General features: G+C 40.2%; 1 pseudogene; it reads left to right on the forward strand.

Moving 5' to 3' along the window:
* Positions 1-5170: 5170 nt before the first annotated feature.
* On the forward strand, positions 5171-5338 carry LOC122730284 (annotated as a pseudogene).
* Positions 5339-11716: the final 6378 nt, after the last annotated feature.

Here is an 11716-nt window from a genome sequence, read left to right on the forward strand (position 1 = left end):
TCCCAAGAGAGTAGAGGGTAATGAGGCTGCCTAAAGAAGTTTAAAATGGCCTAGGTCAAATGGAGCCCATCAAAGCTTCCAGACTAATTAGTGGTGGGATCTGTCTCTATCTTCTGAAAGAAAGGAAGGGAAGGAAGAAGGAATGAAGAAAGAAAGTATATCCTGGCCTTGAGAGACTTCAGAGCATACATACCCATTTTGCCTAGCATGGAACCCACTGTATTCCCTACCATGTTGGTGGAATAGCTTTTTCTTTCTTTCTTTCTTTTTGTTTAAACAAAAAAAAGTTTTTGATCCATAGGATATATCTCTGGGAAGAGGACATTGGGAAGGGGATGAATATATTTGGAAATCTAGCAAGAGATAGTAATAAAAATTTATTTAAAAGAAGAAATTACAGGACTATTAAAAGAAAGATGTGGGGAAGCTAGGTGGTGCAGTGGATAGAGCACCGGCCCTGGATTCAGGAGGACCTGAGTTCAAATCTGACCTCAGACACTTGACACTTACTAACTGTGTGACCCTGGGCAAGTCACTTAACCCCAACTACCTCATCAAAAGAAGGATGTGACCTTTCCATCTTAAAATCTGTGATCATTGTTTACCATAATCTCTGGAAGTGAGGATTTTAAAGAGTTCTGATCTCAGAGATAAGACAAGTAGGATCCTATAACCTGAAACTCTATACACAAAGATGACAGAAAAAGGATGGGGAGCGCTGAAGAGTGAATGATACAGGCACAGATGATCCTGACAAGGAAGAAAGCAGCTTGAAGAGGACAGTGTGGATATGCAGGGAACAGAGATTTCTAGAAGACTTATCTAGAAGGGAGACACAAGGGCAGATAAAAGAGGATTGATACAAAAAACGAGGCATTCTTTGGTAATGTTAGTGTCAAGAAGGTAAAGCTCAGAATGAGCTGGTTTTGGTGGTGGACAATAATGACACACACCAAAAGGTACCTTTTCAGCTATGTTGCAAAGCAAGAGGGACATCAAATAAGAAGATGTAATTAATAAGCACAAATGTGAAGGGCTAAACATGAATTTTAAAGAAATGAATCATGTAAGTACTTTATTCTCCCACATGAACTCTTTGCTGTAGTCCCACATCTCTCTCCAACCTTTGAAAATGCACTTTGCAACTTCCCATTCACATGTTTTTACACATTTCATTTCATCAATTTGGGATACCTCACTTCACCTCCACCTGTTTCCCTTTCAATTTAACAAGCATTTCTTAAGTGCTAATGATATGCATTTTTTAGATTATTGTGTTTTTGGATATAGAGATTGATATGACGTATACCCTGCTCTCAAGGAGCTTGCAGTCTAATTGGCAGAAAGAGATATACATGGGGGCAGCTAGATGGTGCATTGGATAGAGCACCGACCCTGGATTCAAGAGGACCTGAGTTCAAATCCGGCCTCAGACACTTGACACTTACTAGCTGTGTGACCCTGGGCAAGTCACTTAACCCTCATTGCCCCACCAAAAAAAAAAAAGAAAGAGATATACACAAATAACTATAATAGAGAGAAAAGTGTGATAAATAAAAAGGGAATTACAGACAAGGAGCCATGAGAAATTTGAGAGGGAAGAAGTCATTTTCAGTGGGGGAATCAAGGAAAACATTATGGCAAGAAAGTCATATAAGTGGTGTCTTAAAGCAAAGTAGATTTCTCTAAATCTACCTAAACTAGACAGACATAGTGTAGGATATAGAAGGGAAGAATCTATTTGAAACATGAGGAATGGCTTGAGCAAAAGCATGAAGATGGGACAAGGGAAGATGAGAATTGGTCATTTAGAGGGAAAATGGAATTCATAAAGAGGAAAGTGTTCAATTGCAGGATTCTGAGTCCAATTTTGAAAGTTTAGGAATGGAGAGAGAGAGAGAGAGAGAGAGAGAGAGAGAGAGAGAGAGAGAGAGAGAGAGAGAGAGAGAGAGAGAGAGATTTTAAAAATATTGTGAAAGTTGAATAAATAGGTTTTAGCAATTGATTGGATAAGTGAGATGAGAAAGAGGAAAGAATTGGAAGATAGAATAAAGTGTCCTTACTATGTGCCAAAGACTGTGCCAAGAACAGGAAATACAAAAAAGAAAAGCAAGATAGCACTTGCTCTCAAAAAGACCAGATTCCTTTTTTTTAAATGAAGTTAAGTTGATGTATTTTGTTTTTACATTTCCTAAATTTCCTCTTATCTCCTTTGACCTCCCAGAGGACCATTCCATATAACAAAAAATGTTTTTAAAGAGAAAAAGAAAATAATAAGAAGAGAAAATTATCAGCAAAATGAATCAATGCATAGGTAAATATGAAAATATATGAAATGTTCTGCTCCCTTGGAACTCTGGATCTCTTGGATCTCTGCAAAGGAGTAAAGGGGAAAAGTATATTTTACATCTTTTCTTTTGGGACCATCCTCATTCTTTTAAATGTTGCATTTGATTGTTTTGCTCAAGTCACTATTGTTATAGGTCCTTGCTTTGTTCTACATCAAATCATGTATAGCCTTTTTCATGCTTCTCTGTATTTTCATATTTATCATTTTTATAGCACAGTACTATTCCATGTTACATAATTTATTTAGCCATCCCCCAAACAATGTGTATTAACTTTGTTTCTAGTTCTTTGCTGCAACAAACAAGTAAAGGCTTTTATTTTTTATTTTTTGGTTTTTTTGGGTTTTGCGGGGAAATGGGGATTAAGTGACTTGCCCAGGTTCACACAGCTAATAAGTGTCAAGTGTCTGAGGCTGGATTTGAACTAAATCCAGGGCCAGTACTTTATCCACTGCGCCACCTAGCAGCCCCCTAAATAATGCTAACTAGAGGCGATGATACCAATAGGGAAGTTCAACTTTGGGACAGATAGAAAAGCAGGATGGTATTTAGGTCCAAGTGGCAGGGCAGATGGTCTTAACATCTTACTAGAAGGATTACAGTTCTTGACTTCCTGCCTATTTCCTGAAGGGATGTGAGTAACCATGTCCATCTAGGAGATGAGTCTGACAGAGGTCTGGACCAGTGACTGTTGGGAAGGGGACATTTAGGAGACAGGGGTCTGACAGAGGTCTAGATCCATGGCGGTTGGGAAGGGGAGATCCTCCTGGGATCTGGGTCAACTAAGTCTGATGGGCACAAGAATTCTTCATTGTTTCAGTGGGATGACTCTGAGGTTTTGAGTTGAGGTGAGTGATGGAATAGGGGGTAACTAAATAGTTGGGTGAACTGGAAGGTGCATATTTGGACATATTGAATTTGAGTTCTCAATAGGAAATCTAGGTGGATCTATTTGATAAGCAGTTAGAAATATGTGTCTGGAGCCCTTAGGAAGTTTTGGGGAGTGAGACAGATTTGGGTGTTATATACGTGGATATAATAAATGAAATGAATTGGAGTGAATAACATCACCAAGGAAGAGAGTAAATAGGAAGAAATGAAGAGGTTAAAGCAAAGGACCTATGAGGATATTGACATTTAAGGGGTAAGATGAAGATTTAGAGCCAGCAAAAGTGAAAGAAGAGCAGCCAGAGAGCAGGAGACTCATGAGACTACAACGTCACCAAGGTCAATAGAGAAAAAAAAGTATGAAAAGACTGGGTAGCCAATAGTGTCTAATCTTTCAGAGAGGTCAGGAGGAAGGAGGTCATTGTGTTTAGTAATAAAGCAGACATTGTATCCTGTATCCTAGCACAGTACCTATCTCATAAAAGATACTCAATATATATTTGTTGATTGAGTGGCTCATTGATTGAGTTATCTTGGTGAAAATTATTTCAGTAGGGTGGTTGGGACAGAAGCCAGATTGCAGGAGGTTAAGGAATCAGTGGATAAGTAAGAAGAAGAGCAAGTGTGGTGATGATGGTGGTGGTGGTAACAATAATAACTAACATTGACAAAGCATTTTAAAGTCTGCAAAGTCATATATATGGGATATGTATGAAGTGTATATACATATATCATCTGACTTGATCATCACAATAACTCTATGTACTATTATTATCCCCAATTTACACATGAGGAAATTCAGGCTGACAGAAGTCACCCGAGGTCACTCATCTACTAAGTATTTTAGGAGGCATCTGAATGCATGGATTTCTGATTCCAATCCACTCTTCTGCTCACTGTGTGAACTACATATTCTAGAAGTTTAGTACTAAAAAAGTAAGAAAGAGATATGATAGCTTGAGAAGGTGGAAAAATTACATGAAGTTGTTTGTTTTTTAGGATACAGGAGTTGGGAATATGTTTGTAGGCTGAGAGGAAGCAGAAGATAGAGGGAGAGAAAAATCTATTCAAATCCTACCTATCTTTCAAAATTTAATTCACATCCTACCTCCCCTATCCAACCTTCCTTGACCATCTCAACCCGAAATGATTTTTCCTTTTTCTCTCTTCCTAAATTCCTATGACAATTTGAAGGATTCATTTGGTAGGGAATTATGTACTGCATTATAACTTCTGTGGGTTTTTTGGTGGTTGTGGTTGCTGTTATTTGTGTTGGTATGGTCTGGTACAGCTGTTTAAATCTTTTAACATTTTCATTTATTTTTATCTTCTTTCTACTTAGATTGTAAACTCCATGAGAGCAGAGACGGTCTAATTTTTCTTTGTAGGTCCCATAGTCCTGAGAACAGTGTTTTACCCAGAAGGTTCTCAATAATTTTTTATCTGATGTAATTGTACAAAAAGGATAATAAGAATGCACTAGATCCCTAGAGAAGGAAGACCAGAGTGGTCACTGACCCATAAAACACTGGAGCCAGTGACCTGAACATAATTTTGGCTAAAGCTGTTAGTTGTCAGGGCAATTATTATGCTGGAAAATACCAGGTCTCTACTTTCCTCCAGGCTCCCCTCTGGCCCTTCATTCAAACAGCAGCAGGTCAACAGCTTCCTGTAGTTTGGAAATAATGGCCAAGTTGGAACATGGCATCAAGGAGTTCTGCCTGCCACCTGCTCTAAGAATGTTGGAAGTGGCAGAGAGAACCATGGAAGAGATCTCCAGAGAGATCCTATGCCTGCCTGCTATTGGTGGGAACCAGAGGCAGGCTAGGGCCTTGCTTGCAGGGGGTTAGAGTGCTCCAAAAGTAGAAGGGGTTGTCTCTTCCCTTTATGTCATCTAGTGAAGGCTGTATGGCCCCTTGGGGAGATAGATTGTCATCGCTTCTCAGCCTTTTCACTAAGCTCAAGTGTAGTATCTGTTCTTATCAGTTTAATATCTGATACGTCCTCTATCCTCTATCTGAGGACAACATGATGTATGGTAGAGACAAAGTGTTTCCCATCCAGTTATGAGCTAGTTTATATGACCTCTGAGGTCCCTTCTAAGCCTACAATTTTGTAATTTTATGAAAGTCTTGGTGGTTCCTAAAATAGCTAATTTGAGATAAATGAATTCAAAATATGCCTTTATCATCAAACTTTTTTTCCCCAGAGGCCACAGGCCTATATCACATTGTTCTTTTAGCTATAATGAGCATTGGATTTGAAGTCAGAAGACCTGGGTTCAAATCCTAATTTGCCATTTTCTACCTTGGACAAGAAGCCCAATTTCCTTACGTGTAAAATGAAGGAGTTCAACTAGATAAGTCCCCTTCTATTTCAAAACTCATTATCCAATGCAGGATTTATTGAAGAATCCTAAAACAGCAAGTAACTTGAAATGTTATTTGAACTATCTCCATTCTAAGGGTCAGAACTTGGATTTCATTAGAGGAGTGAACTCCCAGGTGAAGAAATTCTCTCTAATAATGCAGGTCAGCAGCTTCTCTGCAAATTAGGTCTAATTGCCTAGAGCAGTGAGAGTAAGTATGTTGCCTGGAGTCACACAGCCAATAGATGCTACAGGTAGGAATTGTACTGAGGTCTTTATGACTTTGAGACTGGCTAAACCCTATGCCAAGGCAGCTAGATGGCACAAATATAGAGCACTGGCCTTGGAGTCAGGAGGACCTGACTTCAAATCTGACCTCAGACACTTGATACTTACTAGCTGTGTGACCTCGGGCAAGTCACTTAACCCTGATTGACTCAAACATCCAGGGCCATCTCCAGTTGTCCTGATCTGTGTCTTGCCACTGGACCCAGATGGCTCTGGAGGAGAAACTGATGCTGGTGACTTTGCACAGCCCTCCCTCACTTAAATCTACTTCAGTGCAAGTCATCACATCACCTCCCGATGTCATGGTCCTCTCCAAGAATGAAAGACAAACAACAACAAAAAACTCCATGCCATGTTTATGATCTTCCTCCTTCTAATAGGACCTTATTAAAATATCTCCTTGTCAGTGATGCCAGATCCACCCTAAATTCATGATGTGGTAAGTCAGACATTTTCCTCACAACTACCCTGTGGGTAGCATTGTCCATATTTGACACACAAGAAAATCAAGATTAAGTTAAATGGGATGAGGGGCTGCTAGATGGCACAGTGGATAAAGCACCAGCCCTGGATTCAGGAGGACATGAATTCAAATCCAGCCTCAGTCACTTGACACTTATTAGCTGTGTGACCCTGGACAAGTCACTTAACCCTCATTGCCTCACCAAAAAGATAAGTGGGATGACTTGGCCAAGACCATATGCCAAGATTATAAAACCTGAAACTGGGATAATCTGATCCCACATTTCCTAAACCTTTTTCACTGTTGACCCCTTTTTTTCCTGAGAAATTTTTACGGGACCCCAGGTATATAAAATATACATAACCTTTTGCTGTTGCCAAATTTTTCATGACCCCCACATTCAATTGCATGACTCCAAATGGATTTTTTCAACCCACAGTTTAAGAACATAGGCTCTAATCCAACTCCCTTATTTTCAGATGGGAAAACTATGGCCCCTAAAATTGTAACTTGTCTGACATCATAAAGGTAATAAGTAGAAGAGGCAGGATTCGAACTGAAGTCCTTTCATTCTAGATCCAAAGTTGATCCATTCTGCCATGATGCCTTTTGAGTGCAAGGTCATATGTGTCCAAATTGGAATTTGACCTAAGCCTTGGAGGTCAAGTCCATATTGCTTTACCATAGTGCTGCACCTACCCATTTGTTCTTTTCTTTAAATTGTTTTTCCTAGTCAACTTTATTTTATTTTATTTTATTTTTTGCTGGACAATTGGGGTTAAGTGACTTGCCCAGGGTCACACAGCTAGTAAGTGTTAACTGTCTGAGGCCAGATTTGAACTCAGATCCTCCTGAATCCAGGGCTGGTGCTCTATCCATTGCACCACCTAGCCGCCTCTATTTTATTTTCAAGTCAACATTCTCTCCCTCCTTCTACCTCCTCCCCCACTGAGAAAGTAAGGAAAGCAAGACCTGTTACAAAGATGCATATTCAAGCAAAGCAAATTCTCATGTTGGCCATGTACAAATACCTGTGTATGTATATTTGGAGGAGAGTATCCTTCTTCATCGAGAATGTTCTGAAATTCTGGTTGGTCATTGTGTTGATCAGAGTTTCTAAATCTTTCAAAGTCATTCGTCCTTATGATATTGTTGTTACGATATAAATTGTTTTCTTGATCCTACTAATATCACTTTATATCAGTTCATAAAAGACCTCCCAGGTTTCTCCAAAACCATTCCCTTCATCATTTCTTACAGCACAGTGTCCCATTATATCTATATCTATATCTCTATATATCTATATCTATATCTATATCTATATCTATATCTATATCTATATCTATATATCTCTATCTCTATCTCTCTATCTCTATATATCTCTATATATTTCTATCTATCTATCTATCTATCTATCTATCTATCTATCTATCTATCTATCTATCTATCTATCTAAACTTGGTCAGCCATTCCCCAATTGATGAGAACCCTTCTCAATTTCCAGTTCTTTGCCATTCCAAAAAGAGCTGTTATAAACCTTTTTGTACACATGGATCCTTTTCCTTTTTCTTTGATCTCTTTGGGGTATAGATCTAGTAATGGTATAGCTGGGTCAAAGAGCACACATTGTTTAATAGCTTTTTGGGCATAGCTCCAAATTGCTTTCCAGAATGGCTGGACCTGTTTATAGTTCCATCAACAGTGCATTATTAATGTAGCTGTTTTCCTTTAGCCCTTCCAGCATTTGCCATTTTCTTTTTTTTTTCTTTTTTGTCAGCTTTTTCAAACCTTATGACATCTGTTTTTTTCTTGGTCTGCCCACAGCCAAGATGGAAAGCATTTATTGAGGGATTACTATGTGTCAGGCACTATGCTAAGTATTGGAGATACAAAGAAAATCAATAACATGTTCCCTACCCTCAAGGGGCTTACATTTTAATGGAAGAGACAGCATGTATGTGTATTCAAGATATATAAGGAATTGTTGGAAAGCTTTCTCAGAGTGGAAGACACTAGCATCTGGGGGAGGGGGGGACAGTGAAAGACTTCCTGCAGAAAATGGAATGTGACCTGAGTCTTGAAGGAATCCAGGAAAACTAAGAAATTGAGGTGAAGAGGCAGAGCATTCCAAGCATAGAGTAGAGCTGGTGAAAAGGTATGGAAACAGGAGGTGGGGTGTTGTGTACAAGGAACAGCAAGCAGGACAATGTTGAACCATACAGTACATGGATGGGAAGAGAAAAAGGAACTAGAAAGGTAGAAAGGGACTAGGTTTTAAAGAACCATAGATTCCAAACAGAATTTTATATTTGACCCCAGAGGTGATATGGAGTCACTGGAGTTTAATCTCTCTCTCTCTCTCTCTCTCTCTCTCTCTCTCTCTCTCTCTCTCTCTCTCTCTCTCTCTCTCTCTCTCCAGAGAGCAATGTTCAGATCTACTCTTTTGAAAAAAATACTTTGGCAGCTGAGGAGAGAATGGATTGGAATGGGGAGACACTTGAGGCAGGGAGTCCAATTAGAATACTGTTGTTGTACATTGTGTGATAAACAATGGTGATAGATTTGGCTCTTCTCAGCAGTGCAATGATCCAAAATAGTTTCAAAGAACTCATGATAGAAAATGTTTTCAATATCCAAAAGAAATAACTGTGGATTATGAATTCAAATTGAGCCATACTGTTCTGGCTTTTGGACTCTTATTTTTTCCTTCTTTTTTGAGGTTTTTCCCTATGGCAACACCATACCTCCAGTCTCTCAGGCTCACAACCCAGGAGTCATCCTGGACCCATTTCTCTCTTGCTCCTAGTCCAATCTATTGCCAAGGTCTGTCAGTTTTATCTTTGCAACCTTCTCTCTGAGAACACCGCTCACCCTGGTTCTGTGGAATAGGCTATTATTATCCCCATTTTACAGTCGAGAAAACAGGTAAGCAGCAGTTAAGTGACTTACCCAAGGTCACACAGCTAGTAAGTATTGGAGATCATATTTGAATTTTGATCTTTCTGATTCTAGGCCCAGTGCTATATCCACTGTACCACATAGCTTGCCTATAATGGAGGCTTAAACTAGGTTGCTGGCTATGTGAATGGAGAGAAGTGGATATACATGACAGATGTGGTAACTATTGGGGATGGTAGGGTAAAGTGAGGGTTTGTTTGTTTGTTTCAAAGAACATGGATGTGTCTTTAGGCCTGAGGAAGGAACCCATAGATAAGATGAGATATTCTACAAGAAAGAGAGTTAGATGACAGTAGGGGCAATCTGTCGAAAAAGACTGGAGGGGAGAGAATCAAGGAAGCACAGAGACAAGGATAAAGCTCCTATCTTCATCTGAGACAAGAGTGAGGAAAGATGCTCCTTTAATATAAAAGGAGGATGGCAAAAAGAAATCACAATGAATGACTTCAATTTTGGGGGTTGTCAGGGTTTAAGTCTTCAGCTGTGTGGGTAGGGTGCAGGGTTACCATTGGAGGCTTGGAGAGGCATTAGAAGGTTTGGAATGGCCATTGGGAAGAGTGAGAGAGTAAATGGAGTATGGAGGAGTAGAACCGTTGCCTTGCTGCTATGAGGGCCCAGTTAAGATCAGCCATCATAAATTTGTAGAGGGTCAAACTTTCATGGTTTAATTTTTTCCAGTTCTGTTCTGTAGCAAGTGAATAGGAATGAAGGAGGCAGGAAGTGAGTTGTCATCCTCTTTTGTGAATCGACTTCATTTATAGAATCAGAGATGTATGACTGGAAGTGTGGAAATTTATTTTGATTTGGGGACCCTACCTTTAGGCTGAGATCAGAAAGCCTTAGGCCCTCAGGGTCTCTTCTGTGTGGGAGGAGCTGGTGCCCCCCCCCCTCCGATTCAGCTGAGCCAAAAAAGCCCCGTGGGCTGTACAGGTCAGACAGCTGGGGGGGAGAAGCCCCCAGCTCCCTCTGACTTGAGCGGAGTTATCCAAGAGATCCTGGCCTCATCCAGGCCGGGCTCTGGGCACGTGAGGTTCGAGTGCACCCCACCCACCACCAGCGCAGCCTTGGCTGGAGGATTAGCTTGGTCTGTGGGGGCACAGGAAGCCCCGAGATTTGAGTGGAGAGAATAAAAGGTATATATAAGACCTGGGAGTTAGACTGGGGGACAAGACGAACAGTAACGCAGGGCTAGGAGCAAGGAGGAAAGGCTGGCGGACAAGATTAAGAGAAGTGGACAAGATTAGAGGGGCGGCAAAGGCGGCAGAGCGCAGACTGATGGAGCAGACAGACAGACAGACTCACCAGGAGGCAGGGGAGAGCACAGAAGCAGTCAGCACAGGGTACGGGTTGGAGAAAGTGAAGATTAAGAGGAGTTAGAAGAAAGTAGCTGAGGAGGGAAAGTATAACATACCCTGAGGCGAGAGGTGGCTAATGCCCTTATTGTATTAAAAAAGTTCCAGGCCCAGTAGGTGGAGATGCAGTGGAAAGAGATGCACCGCAATGCAGTCAGGTTGTACATTTTATTTGCCTGTATTCTTAATTTTAAATAGTATCTCATAAATAAACTCTGCTTTGATTATTTAGTTAAGAGGCTTCTTAATATTTTGCTTATCAATTTGGGAGTGGAGCAGTGTGGTGGAACTTTATAAATGACCCATACTAAATTAATAGCAGTCAGATAGCCAAATAGTCAAAAGTCCCAAAATGAGCCCAGTCAATTTAAAATATTTTCACAGAAGGGACCTTAGAGCTCCTCTATTTCAATGCTCTCATTTTACAGATCCAAAAACTAAGGCCTAGAGAAGTTGTAGCAAGTCACCCTTTAGCATTTCCTTTATTCACAAATCTCCAGTCCCTGTAACTTTTTCTTAGGTTCTTGTCCTTGAGTCACTTGTGGTGATTCTCGGAGCCTGCTCTAAGTACTCTGCATCCTGTTTGGGACAGTGGGATTTTGTACATGGACATAGCCAAAAACAATATCTGGTGGAACAAGTGGCAGATTATTTACTTGGAGAACACTGAGTACATCACTGTTAAAATGACCATAAAGGATTTATGCACCAATAGGAAATACAGAACTTTCCTGTATCTCTTACCTACAGATACAGCTGTATTTTTTGGTCTTGGCAGTTTTATTTTTTTGTGTGTGTGTTTTTAATTTTTTTTAAATTAAAAATGTTTTTTTTTAGTGAGGCAATTGGGGTTAAGTGATTTGCCCAGGGTCACACAGCTAGTAAGTGTTAAGTGTCTGAGGCTGGATTTTAACTCAGGTACTTCTGAATCCAGAGCTGGTGTTCTATCCACTGCACCAACTAGTTGCCCCTTTTTTTGTTTTTAATCGATCTTTCCTCTTCAACAGACAACCCTCTATTTGAAGTTTCATCTCAGAGGCAGGTAATATCT

Source organism: Dromiciops gliroides, chromosome 5 (assembly GCF_019393635.1).
Source record: "Dromiciops gliroides isolate mDroGli1 chromosome 5, mDroGli1.pri, whole genome shotgun sequence".
Lineage (NCBI taxonomy): Eukaryota > Metazoa > Chordata > Mammalia > Microbiotheria > Microbiotheriidae > Dromiciops > Dromiciops gliroides.